Source organism: Phasianus colchicus, chromosome 1, assembly GCF_987193195.1.
Source record: "Phasianus colchicus chromosome 1, bPhaCol1.hap1.1, whole genome shotgun sequence".
In the NCBI taxonomy this organism is placed as follows: domain Eukaryota; kingdom Metazoa; phylum Chordata; class Aves; order Galliformes; family Phasianidae; genus Phasianus; species Phasianus colchicus.
In genome coordinates, this window is record NC_143436.1 from 95,694,199 (window position 1) to 95,716,724 (window position 22,526).

The following is a 22,526-nucleotide window of genomic DNA, read 5'->3' on the forward strand; positions in this document are numbered from 1 at the left end:
TTCTGTATGATAATACTATCAAATATTAAGCCAAATTACTGAAACAGGAACAATTCTATTTTCTCCAATCATGTTTTCTATATTTTGTTTAGCTTCTTCTGAAAGTGCTCCTTCTAACCATTCTCCTACAAAAGCTAACGAAGTCTGATGACATTATGTATAAAGATGCTTGATGAAGCCAGACTTCCAGTTTTATCTTTCCACAGTGCTTGGGCAGCAGTTGCACGAACACAGAAATAAAGAATAGTGAATTACAGGACAATACCACACTGTTTGGAGAACCATCTAGAAGCAACCTGTTTCGCTCTTCCCTCTTCTCCACAAAATTTTGTTGTCTCTAAGCCCAGAACTACTGCATACTTTCTAAGGCTTTCTAAGGGCCTGAACTCAGTGTCTAGAGATTCACAACGTTTGTGCATCCTATTCATCTTCTGAACAGTCTGCAAAGTGAAGACACCTTCAACAGAAAAACCTCAACAGGCTTTGCTCTCTCTACCAGTTGTGACAATTGTCAGTTTCTATTCAAATAGTGATATAGCCAGTTAGCCCAGCTGTTAACTCAGTGTAAAACAAATCTAGACTTTGGAAAAGCAACAGAAATGCAGGTTCTCAGGACTGATTTCACAGTTTAAGCAGCAACCTTATCTTGTCTTTCCACCCCTCTGACCCAGTGACCCCTGAATTTAGACAAAATGCTTAAGCGGTCCTCCAACAGTACTACCTGTAATACCAAGGGACCACTGCATATTGACAAACCAGCGCAGAGAAGAGGATATCCAATGACTCAAAATCACATCCCTAGAGAACAGTTTTATACAGATATTTCCTTTTAGCACGTCAGGGATTACAGGCTGTGGGACATTCACGGACCTAATTTTTCTTTATCTGAACTATACTGCATTTATCTTTAAAACAAACAAACAAACAAACAACAAAAAAAAACACACATTAGAATACAGTGTTCATAACTGTGTGCTGTGAAGTGCACAGAGCAATTGTGGGACAGAGGACAGATTTCTCTCCTATAACTTGTTGCATCACACTCTTGTTGCTTTACAGCTAGGACATTGAAAAGGTACTATAAATTTGACAAGTAATCTGTGGTGCAGCACATGGACATAAAAAGTAAATAATAGTCTGAAACCCAAAAACCTCTCTACTGCCATTTGTCCCCTCCAACGATTCATATGACTCATACAGTCAGCAGCATATTATAAAAGTAAGCTAACAGTATCACCAAATAGCCCATGAGTATTTCTTATATAGTGACAAAGCACATTTATGAATAAACACTTGTTTCATTGGATTAAGCATGACCTTAAAGTAGGTCAAAAACCTATTCACACTGACAGAAAAGCAATTTTCAAAAGATGAAAATGTCATTGCATATCTGGATTTGGGTATGTCCAGGCAAAGCTCTGCATAAACAGGTACCAAGAGCTCTCAGCAATCAGGTAGCAGCAGTGATATATTTCAGGAGAAGGATGAAAAAAGTTAAGCTAATACGTTTCAGTTGCACATATTTGATATTTTCACTTGCATTTAAGTGACAGCATGATATATTTTCATCAGTTCTGGTCTTCACTATTTGAGGGAAAGGACATCTATTATTTGTTTATACTTATAAACATATGAGCAAACATATGTAAGTAAACACATACAAACAAGAAGCAAAAAGAGACGTTTTACCACTGTACTCCTGCTTATAGGCTATGAGTTTAAACTCCCAGATTCCTCCCTATTATTTTTAGTACCCCTTACTGCTTTCCTCTAAACTGTATTTTGCAATTCTTCCCTCTATTGTTTCATTCTTCTACCGCCTATTCTTCGTTTTCTTACAATATATTTGGGTTCTAAGAATAGCAACAATCACTTATATTATAGAAAATATTTATAGAAATTATGTCAAACAGGAGCAAGCAATGAATCCGTTTAGACATTTTTCAAAACAAACAGATGCAAGCAGGAATAGTCAGCATATGCTTCCAGTATAACATGAACAATACAATGAGAAAGTGCCTAATTCCACCTTATGCACAATTCACCTGCAAAAAGACATACTGGGCAGGACAAGGAGAAGCAACTGCAAAACATTTAAGTCATTCATTAACCACCATTTTATAAGCACGTGTACCAGCTGGAGTATTTCAGGAAAAGTTCAGAAAAATTGAGAAGAGTGCAAGCTAAAGTTTTCCAAATCAGTTACTTCACACTGCCTATAACAACTCAATATTGCAACCAAGCAAAGAAAATGAAATCTACCAATTTTTGTTTTCCTATTTCTTTTAGGAGAAGGATAATGTATGCATTCTTCTGCAGATCCCTAGTTCTAGGTTAGGCTAATTACACATTCATTAGCTAAGAATTTTCATACAAAACAAAAACTTCAAGAATGGTAAATACCATAGCAGTTAGGTGTATTCCAGTATATTCAAGTAGTAATTGCACACAGAAATTATATGCATTAGATGACTTAATTGGACATACTTGAAAGATAATATGATTGTTGTAACTAACTTTTTTTCCTGCTTCAATGAAAGCCAATTTGGCACTAAGAGAGCTTATTGATTTTAATAGTTGCACATTTTGATAATTTGAAATCAAGAACTTTTTAAGACCATTTATCAAAGGTTTTAATAAAATATGAAGGCTTATATCAGGATGATTTATGTACAGTGTAAATTACATTCTAGTTATATCTACAACACAAGGTAGACTTCTTTATTCAATAACAAGTACATTCTGGAGAACTGCACTACCCACTTACCACAGCCTTAGCTCAGAACAAGTTATTTAAATAAGTAATAAAAAACAAATCAGTCTGTTTCTTTCTCTAACAATACAGGAGGAAAAGTAATCAATTAACTGAAATAATAATAATAGACAAAAAACAAGAAAATACACAAAAGTATTGTACTTAGCATCTGTAAAATATAGATGATGTCTATGTACTTTATATTGATTTTACTAGAAAGTTCTGTCAGCAGAATTCACCATACCTTCCTTACAAGTCATTCAAGAAATACACAAAAAGAGAGGGAAATACTATGTATACTGCATTGTTCAGATCCAATACTTACCTAGTTTTTATAAGATAATGAGGAATAATGTAGTAATGACAAGATGTAACACCTAATGTAACAGCTAAATCCTTCATCTGAATTCTAGCCACCAAACTCAAAAAGAGCAAACTCAAAAGAACATACATGAGCATTTAAGCCATGGGTGTCTAAACTTTTGATTTGCCTGTGCTGCACTGAGCGAAGAGGAATTGTCATGGGTTTCATATGAAATACGTAACATAGTTAATGTAAATAACTATCAATTTATTTATTTTTTAATATTTGCAGTTTAAAAAGAAGGCAACAAAAAATAAAAAAAGTGTGATATTTTACCCTGTTTTTTGCAAAACTTATGCATCAACATCTGGCTTGATAGAAGTGGCTGCAACTTATCATGACTTCTTAAGGCAGTAGTCAAATTTTTTTATCTAATTTTACTCTTCCTGTGCTTCATCCTTTAAAACAGTTCTTTTCAAATGTATGCACTGCCAAAAAGCGATGACATGAATAAGGAATGATTATGAAGTGAGGTATATTTTTCTCTGTTAAGAGAGGTCATACAAAAGTCTACTAAAGAGACACGATCAAATTTTTATTTGAGTTGAATGCTTGATTGCAACTCTATACATTCTATTTGAAAACTCACAGCTTTTATTTATGTTGACTGAAAATGGCGTTGCAAATATAAAAAAAAAAAACATTTGTTTTATGTGTCTTGAAATGTATTCTCAAATTTCTTTGTCAAAATGAAAAGCAAAGTGGCATATTTTTCACTGCTCACAGGACTGTGTTTAGCCAATGCATCCAAATGCATATAATTATTTGCCATAACTTGAGCTTGCCACAATTTATGTATCTTTTTGAACAGTTATTGTTTGAAACACAGTAGAAATAAGCAGATTTTCACCTTGAAAGTGCATGTGCAACTCATTTAAGTAAGTGCTCAATCCACCAGAAAAAAAGATCTTGCACATTTAATACTTCTTGTCAGCTTTTTGAAACATTGAAAATTACAAAACTTGTCAGCACTGCACAAGTAGTCTGGATATTTTTTCTGCAGTGAATACATTAACTCATTAAATTATTTTATGGAATAACACATGCCCAAGTTTAATAACTAAGTAAGAAAACTTATATGTCTGCTTCTTAACAAAAAACATGTAGCTTCACAGGCATATGCATGTCTTCATAGTAATATTAAAAGCTCCTTGGGGCCTCATTACTAGATGTCCAGAGCTGCACGCAACCCATAGGTTGGACACAGTTAAGTACTCACAAGTCCTGCTGCTTAGAATTCGACAGGTCTACTGTCTTAAGTGTAGCTGTCTTAAATGTAACACTTCTACTTGCTAACTTTACTTGTCAGTCTAACAGAGACTTATTTTATGCTGTGCTTCCACAAAGTTAGAGTTGGAAAAATGTATTCCACTCTCATATTACTTAAAACTATAAAAAAAGTCAGTTGAAAGAAAAATTAGTTTGTTTACGAGTTAGTTGTTCAGCAGCTGAATAGCCTTGCAGGTGAAGTGATAGCTGTCAATTTGCTTTTCTACATTGTTGGACATAATATCAGTTTCTTTAAACTGATGAAACTCATTGCAACCAATTTTCAGCTCTTATCAGTAATATCTGGAAACATACTAGTATGCTGCTGGGTGCTGGAGTGTAACGAATACCTTGACATAGTTCAGTAAATATTTTCACTCTCCAGCAAGTGAAAAACTGGTCAAGCTATCAGTACAAGTTCAATGAGACTAGGACTTTGGATTTGATTAAAAAATATTTTGTAAAACAAACTGATTTTATTAGCACATAACATGCTTTTAAATTCTGTTTCCAAATGCCTGCCAATTCTTTTGCAGAGTAAGTAGGATAAATGTTTTAGAGTTTCTGCCCCCCCCCCCTTTTTTTTTTTTTCATCTCTTGCCCAAGCAAGAGGTCTGGTTTATTCATTATTTTGTGATGATCTATTTTTGATTAAAATACATCAGCTACTAATACACATCAGCAGCCCCTCCTGGATAAGTTGCAAATATCAACTTAAGTTTCCCTTATGACTGTTGCAAAAACAAGTAGGAAGTAGAGAGAAGACAAAGGAAGGAATTTGCGAAGATTCTGCTGAAGTGTTCACAGGTGAATCTCTTCAATAGCAAAAAGAAAGCCTAGCATGCAGAGAGAGAAGTGATATGGTCAGAAGAAAATGCTATGAAAAATGTTGTCAGCAGTACCACACTTCTGATTAGGTCAGGCCTCAGAACACTGGATGCAGAGGCTGCAAAAATGAGGCAAAAGAACAGGATTAGAATCTTAAATGCTAAGCAAAGAAGAGAAAGTTCTTAGGAACCAGAAGGAGAAAATGAGAATGTTCAAGGATCAGAACATCTATCAAATTTTATTATTTTGCCAGATTTCAGAAAAATCTATGGCGCTTACCAAGAACCCTGTAGGCTTTGTAGTGGATCTCCCTGAAGATTTTTGGAGGCAGCACAAGCCAGTGGGTGGCAGACAACCCAGTTCTGCCAGCCCAGCATTGACGCATGTATATGCACCTCAGTTTAGGGATATCATGGGCCTTACATGTAAGATTACTCAAAGCTATCTCTGTCACTAAACACGTTCAAAAAAAAAAAAAAGGCATGAATTAACAACATATGAAATGCAACTAGAAATTACACTCAACTACGAAGATACTCAGTAGGTCCAAGATTCCATCTAGCTAGTGACTTTGCTAACGAGCCCACCTCCCAGTAGCTCTATATTGTGAGAAGCACTTAGAGCTGAATTTAAAAAAAGGGAGCACAGAAACAGATATCCTTCTACTCGAAACACTTGCTTCTAATACTCTGCCCCATTTCTACACAAGGAGAAACCCACAGCTGTCTGCAATGAGGCACAAAAATAATGCAGATTTCTGCTTAGCTTCAACTCCACATTGAAATTTATGAGATTGGTAATTACATCTTTTTTTTTTTTTAAAAAAAAAAGCAAAAAAAAACAGGTGCCTTTCTTGTTTTCAGATAACTTAAATCAGTTTTAATTGCTATTATATGATTTAACAGATACCAAACAGTAGGTACATTTATAAGGTTGATGTTACCTTACAAATGTTGAAAAGTTTTAACCACTGACAACCCTCAGATCCCTTCATGGTTTGCACAAAGGTGAAAAACTTAAGGATCACTAACTGCCCCCACTCTATCAGCACTGGCATCCATGCCTATATAGTATGCTGTGAGTGACAGCTAACAGGGAAGGAAAAGAAGCTTATTGTCTAGAAATTAGGTCTTTTATTTGATGGATTAGTATTTTCATTTATAGGTGATAATTTGGTAGCTTACACACATTTATAGAGGGAGGTTAATTAGAGAAGCTTCATGCCCAAGGAGAGCACACAAAAATCTCTGCATACTTCTCTAAATATACACTAATTTAAATTTTCAACAAAGTTCTTAACTTAGTATCTATTGTTCCACCTTGCTCTATTTTTGGTATAGTTAATAGGCTTAAGTAATATGCTGTACATGCAACTGACAAGTTAAATCCTAAAGCATATAATTTTTTTCTCTAATAAGAACTGTAAACCATAACTGCCAGCACTAAAATATACAGTAAAGATACTCACAGTTACCTAATCCCTGTACTGGAGGATTTTTTTTTCCTGCTCTCCTGGTGGTAGTGAAATCCTTGTCCAGAACATTTAAAACACTGTCTATTAATAAAAACTAGTTAATGCTTTTGATTTTACAGTTGTTTAATATAGTACAAATATCAATATTGTGCAGCTACAACAAACACACAAGTAGCTCAAAGTACATTAGAAACACAGATGTGTATAATTATTTCTTTAACAAGCTTATTGATTGCAGCAGATAGATTCAGCTAATTGCCACAAGGAAGCCCATGGCAGAGCAGAAAATAAAATACATGCCTCAAAATTCCTCTGCTTTTAATGCAGGTGCATAGAAATTCAACAGTACAAACTGTTTCAGATTAATGCGTCTCCATCCACTTAAGAAAAACATATTTCTACCTGAGACTTGTCCTTAGCAGTCATTCTAAAAATGAAATGGAAACCCACCTCAGCGTTCTCACAACAGGTGCAAAGGGCTGAACCCCAACTACTGCAGATCTCAGCCCCTGTGAAAACACTAAGAGCCTACAAGAAAGAATCCCTACAGCTCACCTACTTCACCAAGGTTCTGTAGAGATTTCCTCCTACTAAGGACCCCAAACTGCTTATTTTAAAATTGACAGTGGATAAATTTAAGTAGGTTATTTGCAATAACCAGATCTCATTTACACAGCTAGGAATTATATGTGTGTCTTGATATCGGCACACTAGAAAGGAAGGGGGCTTTTAGAACCTCATGTCATGAATTCAAGGCTAGAAACACTCTATGGTGAACGTAGCTTACATGGAGAGGGAATATGGGCTAAAAAGTAACAAAGACATCATGGAAGACAGTGTGAAATAAGGTAAAAAAAAAAAAAAAAAAAAGCAGAGTGTCTTAAAATTTAGAATTTCCTCTTCTTTTTGTGGGCAGATATTTGGGACTCTCTCTGAATAGCTGTCAGTCTCATTTTTTCCCTTTGTCTGAATGAGGAACTCTTAGCCAACACTTTGACTAGGTAGCAAGTGGAAACTAAGTACTGCAACAGCACACCTTCCAGTAGTTACCACGTAGTCTAAGGACTGTTCAAAACTGGGCTTTTGTGTGTATTCAGAAATCCTTGACAGATCTCATTTCTGCTCTCTGTTTTACACATTTTTTGATGCATCCATATTTTGACAGTCTACAATACACAATAGTAACAACATGTAACAGCTTAATTTTAAATAATCTGAAGCACTACCTTTCGTTTATCTTAAGTTACCAAACTACCAGCACAACCTGTGTATTTTGTAAAATTTGACTCTAACACTTGTTTTTCTTCATAACTCATTTTAATACTGTTCTTTTTTTATAAAGAAAGTTCTTCTATGTTAAATTCCTTCTTCAGTCAATGTTCTTTTCCAGCCTACTCCACAGAAAAATGTTTTCCAAGTACTTTTTTCCATTCAACAGCTCTCTTACCCATAAGCACATAATCCATCTAAATCTATAATTTCACTTACCAAGCATTAAGCCTTGAGAACACACAGATTAATTGTAAGAAATCCCTTAAGATGACAACTGGCTCAGCCCTTGGCCCAACATTCACAAAGCAGCTGTGAAATGAGGCTAATGAACCTCTCTTAAGGGGGCATTCAGCTTTTTATATTGATCATACAGAAGAAGCTTAGCCTGAGGGTGCAGCCCTCCCAGGTGCTTTATATCACATTGTGCTTGGTCAAACTTTTCTAATTCCCCTACCAGGCTGTATAGGAATACATCGCACAGAAGTGTATGAATAACTTACAGGTACTTTCAATTAACTTCAAGAGGCACAGAATTACACTTGTAAAGACTTACTGCCTTGCGTTTTTATTCCCTTCCCATTCTTTTCAACCTCCATTTTGACTTTGATTGAACTACACAACCTGAAAAGGTGCATGCTATCACTGGGTAACTTAAGCTCTCTGCTAGTGAAAGCAGGTTTTAGGATATATTTACCAAGCTTATCAGAGAATTTCCACAAGGGGAGTTGTTTTTTGTTTTTTTTTTTTGGTTTCTGAAGAGGAAGGAAGGCCCATAGCCCAGCTGAGAGTAATCTTGGAGAAAACTGAAACCACTACCAGTAAAGACTAGCTTGAACATTCCATTCTTTGTTTCAGGCTATACAAAGTGACTGCCTTTCCAAGGTGTCACTGCTGTCATTTAGCTAGCAAACGATTAATCTGTGGTTTAACGATTAATCTTTGGTTTTAAAACAAAACCAAAGCTCTGCTTCTAAAACATCTAAAACACAGCAGACATCTTAATGTTTCTATCCTATTCAGAATCCTAAAACAAGCTGGAATTCAAAGTGTAGGAGGAAAAAAAAATGCAAACAAAGAGAAGGAGAAAATCTAATAATGTTTAAATTATGATTAAATCATATAAACAGTTATACTGAAAGGCAACACTGGCTTCCAATCACTAAGTTACTGTGTAGCTCTGTAACCCAATAAAGTTCTTGTCACCACTAATAACAGACCACAGACTTTGTATCAGCTCTGCAAGGCCTCAGGACAGGGCTCGTCAGCTTTCATACATGCGCCTTTTAGACTTCCCTGGAGCTCGATTTTTAGCATAATGAACCACAACAATGGTTTAATTACCAAATAATTGTTAACCTGGCCAGATTTGATTTAGCTGTGCACAGTGGTGTGGTATAAACTCCACTGTTCCTAAAATTTTGAAGTATTTTTACAACTAATGGATAGTAGTAGTGAGTTACTATTCTGCATATAGCAATCTGTGAAGCATGAATGAAAACACAGCACACAAGTTCAAGCACAGGATAATGGCAGACACACTCAAAATACAAAGACCTACAATTGCAGAAAAATATTCAGTGGTCAGTTACTGATCACTAAAGGATTCAACCATAGATAGTGGACCATAATAAAAAAAACGTGCAAAACAAACACTCAACATCTGTAAAACAACCCATTGATGAAGTATGAAGTAATGTGGGACAGTAAACCAATGAAGAAAATAAAAGGTGTAGAGAATGTTAAAATAATATATTGAATCAGCCTCAAGGGAATTCCAGAGCAAGGGGGGAAAGCTCATTTACAACATTTACAACAAGTTCACAAGTAAAGGACTGGGGATGTCAGTAATTCCTTGCCACCCACTCTTACCTCCATTCCTCCTTTAGCATCACTGAAGCTGTTAAAGCCCAGAGATACTGGAAGGGGAAGGACCAGATACTAGATCATTTTAACTCTCATATTAGTGAGACTTTCTCTGTAATACTGTTATTCTACTTTTATTTTGTATGTAATAATTAGAGTTTAAATAACAATGATTCTCTGACCACACTGTGCACATCTTGGTTTGACAATAAATTCCTTGCTTTGTGCATCACATGAGGTATTTCAATGGAACACATAAAGAGCTAAAACTGCAATGCAAAAATCGTAAGCAACAAATTGGTGGAGATAACCTTGACTTAGATGCAAAAACTACTAGCAACTCTAACAATATCTCAGTGTTTCCAAAAGCAAGGTAAGTTTCTTACTCCTCTACCTTTTTAACAATTCTAATATCACACAGATGAGAAGTGCAGGAGTTCTACTGCCCACCCACACACTAAATGATCAATTGATCTCTATAAAGCCTTCTGCTACGTATTTTCCTTCAGCATTAGCCTCTTTGGCTTGCATTTGCCCTAAAGCAGAGCCATAGGCTAAAACAACTTCATATTTTCTAGATACTTCAGACCAAATCAAGGATGTGTAGGGTGAGAACAATGAATGGTTCAGTCCCAATGAAGTGCCCTGAGAAAAAAAAAATATATATATATATATATATTTTTAATTACACACAAGGGATACATTCAGGTGTCAGGATAGCTGTCAGCAACCACAAATCCAGGCCATCTATGATCAATATCAGCATTACACAGATATTCAGAGAAACACTGCCCTTATCTAAGTATAGTGGAACAAATTTAAAATTGAACATAAAATTTTCATATTTGTTTTAAACTTTGTTTATACAGATTCTTGTACCATTATTCCAAATCTAGTCACATCTTGAATAAGTGTAGTGAATTAGTGAGTACAACGTACAGTGTAACTCATTTCTGCTCATTGGGTACTCACTGTAGGGATAAACTGAAGCCATCTGTTTATTACTATTCTTACCATCCTGAGACCACATACATGCCTTATTGTTTTCTATGTGCAAAAGCACAAGATTACCTGACTAAACGCATCACCAGGTTCTGCTCAGTAGAAGATCGGGCAAACAGGCACTGAAATTCTGTTACAAAAGGGCATGCCTAGGATCAGCATTGGAACAACATGAGCATGGCCGCACAGTCTGCGCCCTACCTGGCACATGCAATAAAAAGACCCCTCATTTTTCACCATTGTCTTAATCTTCACAAGCATAATTACAGCATGCCTCAGTAATGGTAAATACAAATTACACACTGTTCTGCAAGACAAAGATAAGCTGGTTTTTAAGTTTTAACAAAAAAAAAAAAAAAAAAAAGAGAGAGATTGGAATAAGAAGGTATTTATCACAGCCTAAATATTAGCATTATATAATGTTGTTTAAAAGTACCAAAGAAATTTTATGTTCTGCAGCTTGGCATCCTAAAAAACATCTTACGAAACTACATTGGAGACAAAGGAAACATACATTTTCTCTTTGTTACAATATTCTCTTAGCACTGTGGCTGATCAGCCTTAAATGGATACAGAAATTCATTTAAATAACACCTGTCTGATAGAATTTCTCATTATACAAATAATAACTTAATTATTTCAGTAGAGTATTTTACATTTTCTTGCTTAATTACCAACTTCTATGCTGTAAAATTGAAATTATATATTAAAGAAAAAACGTCAAGCTGTCTGAAATTGCCATGTTAAAAATAGGAGACCTTTTGTACTCAAGTTTTGCACAAGCAGCCTGTTGCTTAACAGTTTTTTTTTTTTTTTTTTTTTTTTTTGGACATAGCACAAGTTTGCTATCGTAGACCAGCTAGCAAGTAAGAAACTTCTGAATTTGAAACTTAAGAGCGTCACGCTTCCTTCCAGAAATATTTAAATGGAGATTTGCCACAGTTTACAGTCTATAAACTAAATCCCAAGTAGTCCTACCTAATCCTTCCCCTTCCCCCCCCCCCCATAGCAAGCAAAGCAAGTTTCAGTCTTGGTAATATGGTTTCAATCTATTTGTATATATTGTTTATCACAACAAATAGAATTTATAACAATGCACAGAGCAAGAAAGATACATTTTACACTAGTTTTATACATTTATTCTCATTGAGACAGGAAGTCATTTATTCTGCCTTATAGAAAATTTAATCCTTTTTACTATTCTGATCCAACAGGATTTAAGGATGTGCAACCTCTCACAGGGAAGGTTCTAAATGCATTCCAAGGAAAAGCCCATCTTAAACAGCTTCACAACCCCAACAGGGTTCCACTTCTGGAAATGATTTTATCTGCTATTTTTAGAATTGGTAATAACTCATTATCACATACTCATTCCCAAAAATTGGCAAAGAAAATTGCATAACAAGTTCTGCTAAAAATTTCTTCCCATTATCTTCTACTCATGTGAAAAAGTGAGACTGTTTAGCAGGGAGGGCATAATTTCTTTTTAAATCATCCATTTGAACTTTCAAAATGATGAGAGCTGCTCTGAAGATAATGCCTCCTATTTTAACACATTGGCAGATATGGTGCCATGGCATTCCCACCAATATTCCCTTACATTTTTTTTTTTTTGCTGTACAATAGATGGCACTCTGACAGAATGATGTCTGACCTGGAAGCATGTATGAAGGAAAGGTGTGTTGATGAATTCCTCCATGTGAAAAAATGGCACCCACTGACATTCATTGACACTTGCTGAATGTTTCTGGAGATGAAACAGTGGGTGTGAGCATAGCAAGGCAGTGGGTGGTGCGTTTCAGCAGCAGTGACAGCAATGTGAAAGAGAAGACATATTCTAGACAGTCATGCACAGCTGTGACACCACAAAATGAAGAACTTTTCAATCAAGCTCATCTCTGCAATGTTGTTGACTGTGTTGAAAAATGGTGTTTTATAGCTGAGAATTTATTGTATGAAATAGTTTTACTGAGCTCTTTGTATCTGCTTTTGAGGCAAAAAAAAATAGGAAGCATTACCTTTGGAGCAAGCTACATACATGCACTTCTTTTGGTCACGGTATACTAACTCCTCCTTTCTCTATATACTGAGTACTTTTCACGTTTCATAGAAAGTAGAGAAATTGGCAAGGAAAATCATGCTTCCAAACATACACACATCCTTCACTACCACCTGCAATCTGTGGTGCTGGCTGTAGTTCAAGTACACCATCCACTCTGTAACTCCTGTTTCAAAGCTGTAAAGGCATTAGTTAATTTACTCTTGCATGTAGGTTTAGACAATAGTCTATTTGAATTTGGTATTTGGCTTTGTATTCAGTTTTCTTCATCCTCACACTTAATTTTTCTTCACGTCCATCTCACTAAGGAACAGGTGTTTATTAGCCATAAGCCACCTCACAGAGAGGGGGACGGAGAACAGTCCAACTGGTTCTAGGTGCTTCTTTGAACTGAGCGTCAGAAGAAAAGAGGACTAAGATGAAAATATGAGAAAAATCACAGTAAATTTCCTAGTGTAACTTCAATAAATCGGCAGGTGCTTAATTGCTTAAAAAGAATTATAAAGTGACAGACAGCAGGTTTATACTAGACTTCCCCAGCATGGCATGGAATTCTGAAGAACACCTTGATCAAATGTCTTGTGTCAAGAAGGCCAGCATTAAAAGGGAAAGCCATTAACATGGCTGAGCAGATGAAACAGGAATACAAAATCCCTACTCTTTCAAAATGCATTTTGTTGTGGCAGATAGATGCTGTTGTACCTGCATTCCATAAAGGTGTTTGCAGCACAGCCTGAGGCCTGGACCTTGAACCCTATTTGCTATTGAGGAGGCAGCTGTGAGAAGAAAGAATGAGGAAGGAGGGCAGAAGAAGAAAACCCTGTCAACATGCAACAGGCTCATGTTCAGTTGCTTGATTTGGAAACCATGCTGTGTTTGCACTAATCTATAAAAGGTTAGGAACTGAAATCTAGAAGTGACACATTTCCAGCCATTCATTCATCAACTACTAAACAGCTCATATGAAAGGGACTCAAAACATACTGTTTGCATTGCACCATACTTAAATTCTTTCAGAATTTGAGATAAGTTTGCTTCTTTTGATAGAAATCTGCTTGGCTAAGTAGACTTATCATTCCCACCTTGCTGCTTTATTTGCTTATCAAATGAAAAGTACTACTTTTTACACTGAAAGCCAAAAAACAAAGCATAAAATATATTTACATAATATTTTATATAACAAGCTCCTTTTGAGAAATGAGAATATTAAAATTTCAAAAGTACAGTCACAGCAAGTGGTAGGCAAGCAACGAAGATAAATCAAATCCTATTTCTTGCCATGCTGTGAAAAGACGGCTGGCTTTTAATCATCCTGATGTGCCATATGTAAATTCCATCAAAGAAGAAGTTTGGTAAATGTTATATTTCATAACCACAGGGAAGGAAGCTATATATAAACATCAATTAAATTATATAATACAGTCTAAATCCATTAATAAGAAAGCTATTAATCTAGGTAGACACTACTCTCACATTGGATAGGTTTTCTTTTATTGATTTTTTTTTTTCCAATGCATATCTAACAAAGAAAACATAACCTGTTTTTAACACAAGGTCACTCTGACCTGCCTCGTGTACTTTCTATGGTAGCAGAAATTTAATTGTTCTAGGAAAAAAATACCCCACAAAGCACTCAAATCTATTATCAGTCAGCATCTATGATTTTCATGTGGTCAGAAATCTTTAAAAGAGAAAAGAGCAAAGCATGTATTGTAGATACACAATATATAGCCATTTGTGTGCATATGATGATTAAATGCTAATTCAAGGTGTGCTTTGCTCTTCCTGGGAAATATTTGGAGATGAAATTGTCACCAACAGAACAGTGAAGCTTAATAGCATAAGAAATGTATTTGCAAACCTACAAAGTAATAAAGAACCAATAATAATAGTAATACTACTATACTGTAATTGTACATCACTTGCATTAGAAGTTAAAACATTTGAAAAAAACTAAAAATTGTTATGCTTCACAATATTTCTAGGAAGTTTGTAGTCATCTAAGTAAAGTAAGTACAGTTTACCATCTCAAATAACTACAGCAAATAAGAATAGATCTTTAAGCCCTAAATACTAGGCTAGCACTTAAACTTCCTTCTTAAACAGAAAAGAAGCTAAACACAGTAGATTTCAAGTGGAGGCTTTATAGCCAAGAAAAAGGGATGGCTAACAATAGCTAGGAGAAGCCTTCTTGCAGTAATAGAACTGACAGGTTACCCAACGGATGCTAGAGGGAATAGAGAAGTACAGCATGATTCTATATAAGGAAGGCATGAAGGAATTTATTTTTTCCTCAATAGACATCAGGTTTTAGAAAAACAGTTATTAAAAGCCCATAGGAAAGCAAACCCTATCAAAACAAGAAATAAACGCACCCCAAAAAAGCCACAAAGAAAAAACACTTTCAAGGTATTCTGTACTATACTTCTCTTTTGTTTCTATTCTGATTTGACTATGAAGTCAAATCTAGATCACAATCTGAGGGAAAAAAAAGTAAATTTTCAGCAGTTTGCTTTCTGTGACATAGGAATGAATGCTTTCAGCTACATATTCCAATCCAAAGATTTTATTCTAATGAGCTTTGTGAAAGGAGAAAAAATAGCTCCATATTTTCAACACACTCAGCAATGTCTGTGCACATGAACTGAGACCTGTCAAATCTGCTTTGTGATTAGCAGAAATTTAATGCCCCACCTCTTCGTAATTTGTTGTTTTGTTATAACTGGCATGTAGATTGAGTGGCAGGTGACATTTCATAAGATTTAAATAAGGTAAGAAATTAGAAAAGGAATATGTTAGTTTGATTAAAGTATAATGAGTCATTTGCATATTGAATACAATAATCTGTAAACACCAAATGAACTCCAAATAACAAAGGACATCGTGAACTGCATTTCTTACATTTTATAACATAACACACAGGAAGATTACTTTTAGAAAACTGAAATCCTGGCTAATTTATATAGCAGCTTGCATTCGGGAAGTGATATGCTTACCCTACTATGCCTCACAGTATGCAAGATATCACACTACAAGGTTGTATAGGAAACCTACACAGCTACTTCTGTGAAGAAGGAAATCTACTTATAATCCCTAAACGAACTCCAAGAGTAAGCTCCAGCTTTGACTCCATAGAAAGAGTTATGCACACATGAAATGCCATGGAGATCAATGGAAACCTGAAGGAGGGGACAAGATCTTCTGGCCTCTTTGCAGAATTAGTACCTCACTGAAAATGTAATGCTATCATGATGCAGAGCTCCATACAGAAAACTCAAAGGGACAGTAAATGAACAAATCTACCAGGACTGATAGTAATAAAGAATAATACACTGCTCAAACTGTATTAAAAAATACAGAAAGTAGCACTTAGAGTCTCAACGCAAGAGACTAATTCCTATGTAACTCCGTTGTCAGCATATGCAACAATAGAGTGAAACAAAATAAGCTGATGTGGTTAGTCAACATTTGCAAAACCATTTGCCTAAAATTTACTCGAAGTGTAATGTCATTCGGTTACTGTTAACTGATGTTCCTGTTTACAAAAGAAAGGATAGTCTTATTTGTGAAGGGAGCTGTAACTTAGAAATGAAGCAAATAAAGGTGGAGAACAGGAATACTATCATATTATGAATCTGTACAAATAAAGCAATTTCAGCCAGTTAGACTGAGTTGTAGCATTAGCTGCAGAAGTTTGGTTTTGCGCCAATCACCTGTATTCTAGTCCACAAAGGTGTAAAAATATTAAAGAGTCCAAATGTTATCTTTGAAAGAAATATAAAAGTTGGTTCAAGACCTAACAAATGGCACAGAAAGATATACAAATAATAATTAAAAAAAAAAAAAAAAAAAAAGTAACACTAGTAACTTTTAGGCAGAATAGAAAGCCCACAACTGCAGGCTACCTGCAGAAATACTGGACCACCAACATCACTTGAATATCTGTAAACAAACTGCCTATTTTCTTCATTTTTTCTGCTAGCAATCATGTGCACTACTCATTCTGCATACATACACTATGCTAACAGGCTGCTTAGAATGCAGAGGTGAGGCAATATTACATGTTGCCTCACTAATCTTCTATTTAGAAAAGGAGCAGCCCTTGCTTCCCTGCTGGTGGCAGAAAAGGACTTTTGCCTGCAGCTCCTATTTTTCAGTACACCAGGGACACCACTGTGTTAGCAGTATGAGACTTATCAAACTTAGAGCATTAAGATATTGACCTTAAAGATATGTATTTGAGATTCTGTGTTAAACAGCAAGGCAGAAGACTCTACAACACCGACTAACTCCTGAATCCATCATATAATCGACCTGGTTGCATTCCACCATTGCACATGCACACAAAGTCCAGAGGAGGAGCAAATGAGTTAGAACCTTCTATGCCACCTTGCCACTTGTAGCTGTCCAGAACATACATACATACATATATATATATATGGATTCCATGCTTGTCTCTCAACGCAATCATTATGGCAAACAGAAACATATCTTCTCTCATTAATGCTCACAAGAATGGGACCAAGATTACAAGTTTAACATACAACAGCTTTTTTATACTTCATGGGTGTGTATATGTACACATATGGGGTTATTAAATAGTTAAAATTAATCTTGAAAATACTAACTACTAAGATGAGGCTCCTATATCAAGAAACATGTATATCCATTTGAGTCGGACAGACAGTTACTACTTGGGGTCTGAAAGTTTCTGTTTGGAGTGGAAACAAAGAACAGACTCTGTTTCTTTCATTCGGCAATTATTGTTTCTTAAAAGGCATGTGACAATTGTTTTTCTGACTTCAGTAGGAAACTTGGATTCCACCTTGAGAAAGCATGAACCTACCAGAAAATACTAAGTTCAATTTAACTTGCTTACAGCAAAGCTACAAATGCTTCTGTGACACTGTAAGACTTTCTTACTAGATCTCTGCAACTTCTTTTATAGAAATTACATGCTCCTGTCAACATCTGCTTCTTCAGTTTTCATACAATCTCACTATTACTTCCAAGCCGGATTTTATGTAGCGTCTGTTATTTCAGCTTTTGCTTTTTAAGTGAAGCTCAATTTCTTTTCAGTTTTCTTTCTTGTGAGAGATGAAGTTGCAGCTTCAAGGAGTTAGAGGAAACATTTATTCTTTGTTTATGTCTACCTCTATATTACTCCTATAAGTAATCAACTTTGTACAGTGCTTGCTCTTCCAGAGCTGTCCCTGAAGTCTCCAAATTATTCTTTCATTTTTAAGCATCACTATTCCACACACTCCTTTATGAAAGCAAAAAATATTTCTTATTATGTTTTTAACTCCTATAAGAGATATGCAGCAACTCAAGTGTATCACTATTAATTCTAAGGAGAAATATATTTGGTAAAATGAGGTGAACATACAGTAAGGACAGAGAGAAAAACAGTTACATGTCAGCACAGCAGGGACAGAAGGTACAACTCTATTAAACACTTAATAGAGGTATTTAAATTAAAATACCCCTCTGAGTGAAATTCTGCAGTGATGTACATTACCTTATACCTCTTCAGCCTCTTTTCTCTCATCCAACCAATGTACACTGGAAAACATTTTAACCTCTCACAGTGTAGTCAGCAATCCATTCCATAACTGATTGATCCATATCCAAAGTGAAGCAGACCCTGGAGGTCAGCAACACACAGCAAGGGGAACGATGAAGCACCGAATCTGCTCTTGATAGGCAGACAGGAGAAAGAACTACAAGCAGTATACTGTGGATGACAGGCTCTGCCACTGACACCTCTTCTTCCTTGTAAGGATTCTCAAATCAAAATATTGTTAGAGATCTTTTCCACTAATTAAATAGCAACTGAGGAGATATAACCTGTCAAGGTCTGAACAGTTCAACCTCCAAAGCTTTCCTCAATGGAAAAGACTCAGTGAGAAAGAGAACTAGATGATCTCCCAATCCCTTCAAAACTCCTGCCACATGATGACATATGGTACAGAATATCCTTCGGTCAGTTTAAGCCAGCTGTTCTGATTCTGTCCCCTCCCAATTCTCAAAGAAAACAGATCTGTCCCAGCTGAAGCTAAGACAGTAACAGACCTGGACTCTGCACACAGAGTGCTTCTGAATACCACTTATTCTGTACACTTCAGTAAGTAGCTTTGAGTGACAATGAAAAACAAAGTACCCTCATGAACAAACAACATTCATTTCCATCAGAGGACTTTTCACTACAGGAGTCACTCAGACAACCTAGAATTACTATTACAAAGTCTTTTTTTTTTTTTTTTTTTTTTTTTGAGTATAAACTTGCTGTGTAAGCTATATATCTATGTTGCTTTGACTGCTCACTTTCAGTTTGCTTGTTTCATTAGCACCTGGTGGCAGCCTTAACAAAGAAATAAATGACTTCACATAATCACAGAATGGCCAGGGTTGGAAGGGACGTCAAGGATCATGAAGCTCCAACCTAGGCTCCCCCCTTTCCCCCCCCTGCCACATGCAGGGCCACCAACCTCCCCATTTAATGCTAGACCAGGCTGCCCAGGGCCCCATCCAATCTAGCCTTGAACACTTCAAGGGACAGGGCACCCACAACCTCTCTGGGTAGCCTGTTAACTTAACAGGCTACTTCTCAGATGAGAGCAGAAAGTTATATAACCACCAAAACATTCCAAAGCACCACAAAAGGAGTTGCTGAATTTGCATGTACGCCTCAAAGCAGAACTGAGGGTTCAGCTTCCTGTACAAAGTCAATTTTTCAGGTTTAGGTCAGTATTTGTAAAAGAAGTAAACTCGGTCTGACACTGACAAATACAAATGAGCAACTGCCCAAGTACTTCTGTGCACACACACAGGTATGCATGCATACATATGCATACAACTGAGAAGAAAAAAACTGGTAATAAAAGATGTAATGTACACAACTTTTTGTCATTGTAAACCACAGAAGTTCTACTGCCAAAGCTGACATGCAATGCATTAAACACCGTTTTTGAAAACAGTTGATTTCTTCCATATTTCCAGAATTTGAAATGTGTTTCCTAGCTCACATATGTAGAAGCCAATATCAGCAATGAATAAGACAGGGAAGGAGCACAACAGTCAGCTCACCTTTGTAAAAGACAAGCCAAGCTATTTAGTCAAAACTGCCACTACCACCAAAAATTATTGCCCATCTCCTTCAATCTTCACCAAGTCTAACCCTTTTTGAATAATGAAAAAAATAACTTCAGTGAAACCTCTGCCTGAAGCAAAGTGATATTCATATAAATGCAAGATATTGCTACTATTGTATTCAGAATGCATCATATTATATATTAATTTAAATCAAGCTTTACATTTGGAGAAAAAAATACTTGGGCAAAGGCTCTTTGCCACCAGGTACTCAGTGGCAAGTAAGTTAAGACTTACTTATTCTGAATTACTTACCAACTTAAGACCTTTAAATGTCTCTGGATTATTGCTCAGCTTTTATTTTGATATATGCTTATCTTGTAGTAGTCCATTGTTGTAATAAATCACAGTTTACAGGTAATCATCTCAGCTAAGAAACAGTGCAAGATTCATAGATAGTTTCTCAGCAAAACACTGCAGATTTATAGATTCATATCACGTAACCATCTCTTGTCTTTTTTATGGAATAAAATACAATAAGGAGAAAAAAACCACGTATACTTCATTTTCAGACAAATAAGTTAAGCAGCTGCATTTGTGTACTGAACCTGAAGTTTATACTATCCAACTTAATTCTAGATGAAAAGTTTTAAACAATAGCAATACTGTGCTACGCACACAGTAAAACAAGTTCTACATCCATTCGTTATGAAGACTGTTGAAAACAAGCTGCTTTGCTAGAACTGTGCATCTATACCTGGTGCTGCCATTCGTTCTTTAGCTTCACTTAAACTGTTCCAATTAACATTAAAGTGAATATTGGCCTTTTGCACAGTTTGTGGTATGCACTTGAGGCAGGAACAATAACATTCCAAAACCTGCCAGAAATTTTTGTGAAAATTTACAAGTGTAGTAATTGTATAATGAATGGGGTTTGTGATTTTATATTGAATTAAGAATCCTTGCAATGGTAACAAATTGTCACTTGATTCAATATACTAATTAAACTAGGATTCCCCCCCCCACTGAAACTTTTAAGTGAAAAGGCTTATTAACATTTTATGCAGCACCCTAAGGGACAACAGCTAGGCAGACTAATGTAAGTATGCACGACAGTAAATTATCATATTGTCATGTGGATAACCGCATCTTGAATAAACTATAGCTCTTGAAAAAGAATATTCTTCTTTGGATGGACTGGTATGCTCTGGTCCCTCACTGTTCCCAGAGGCTTACTCCCTCCTCTTAGAAGCTGCAGTTTGGCGCATCCTCCAGGTCATGGATAAGGTTCATTTTCAATTCCAAGGAAGAGAAGCATGAGGGAAACAGGGGAAGAGAAGAAATTGGCACTTGGGAGTCTGAGCAAAAACAATTGATACCACAGGGAGTGGGACAAACTTGGGAGACTGGATGTCAGAGAAACTACTTCACAGAATTGTCAGGCAAACACTGCTGCAGAGCTCTTCCTAGGTGACCCTGGATCTGGCAACAGCCTGAAATTCTAAAAGGAAGTAACAAGGTTGTTGAGGATGGATGTGCAAGGTACAGTGTGATGTGTGAAAAAGAGTGGGCTAGGGGAAAGATTCCTAAGTGGACTTCCCTGAGCACTACTGAATTAAGCAGGAGGAGCAAAAGATGACACATAAATAGACAGTATTAGTAATATTGATGATTAATAAACTGTTTCTCAGCATTCGACATTTCAAATAAAATCAGATGTTATACTGAAATGTCCTTATACATTCAGCACGCACAAAAGACAACTTTGCTTTCTCACAGTTGTTATTTTTCATCACTTATTCTTATAGTTAAATCTTAAAGTCATAGCACCTTGTGAAAGTGCTTCTTATACTTAAGTCTACTTAGATGCATATAGTGTCTAAACAGAACACCTAAAGTATTTTGGTGCATTTACTTTACATAGATTATTGTTATTAGAATTTTGTATACATCTGTGAATGTACTTAATATTAAGCCAATGGAAAGACATGGGGCAAAAAAAAAAAGCTTTACAAATGGGGACAAACAAAGATCTAATTGACCATTCAAGAAAAAAATATATATATTTTGTCTACACTCATCTATAAAATGGTTAAAAAAATAAATTCCAAAATTCTATTAAATATCCTGATTGCAGGATATACTTGTCCTCGCCCAGATTTTTCTGAATGTCTCAGGAATTTCAATTACATTTATTGTGAGTTGCTTTCAGCATCTGACAGTCAGCACCACTGTCAAAACTTAACTGAATTAAACAAATAGAAAAAAGACATAGGAAGATGGATTAAAGAATGCACCAGGAGGCAAACACATGCTGGAGGAATGCAAGAATAGTGTGAGCCACAGAAGCAAAAAGAAAAATCATATAAGTTATGTCTGAAACAGAATATACTAATTAAGGCTGTAGAATTATATACGTATATATATAAAAATTGAACATCAATAAGGTGTCTATATACATATTATCCAATGACTGTTATGTGAAAGTTTACTACGCGGCCATAAAAACAAAAATGTTGACAACCTTGGAAGAGATAATACAGCCTCT

General features: G+C 35.8%; 1 protein-coding gene and 1 long non-coding RNA gene across 5 annotated transcripts in view; both read right to left on the minus strand.

Moving 5' to 3' along the window:
• The window catches only part of CADM2 (cell adhesion molecule 2), a 627,326-nt gene that overhangs the window by 312,527 nt on the left and 292,273 nt on the right, over nt 1-22,526 (minus strand). The gene's annotated exons all lie outside the window — the stretch shown is intronic.
• The window catches only part of LOC149919882 (uncharacterized), a 31,381-nt gene continuing 14,356 nt past the window's right edge, over nt 5,502-22,526 (minus strand). Inside the window, exons 3-4 of the long non-coding RNA XR_016458746.1 lie at nt 6,685-6,771; nt 5,502-5,669 (exon numbers count right to left, since the gene is read on the minus strand). This is a non-coding gene — a long non-coding RNA (uncharacterized LOC149919882). The remainder of the gene's footprint in view (nt 5,670-6,684; nt 6,772-22,526) is intronic.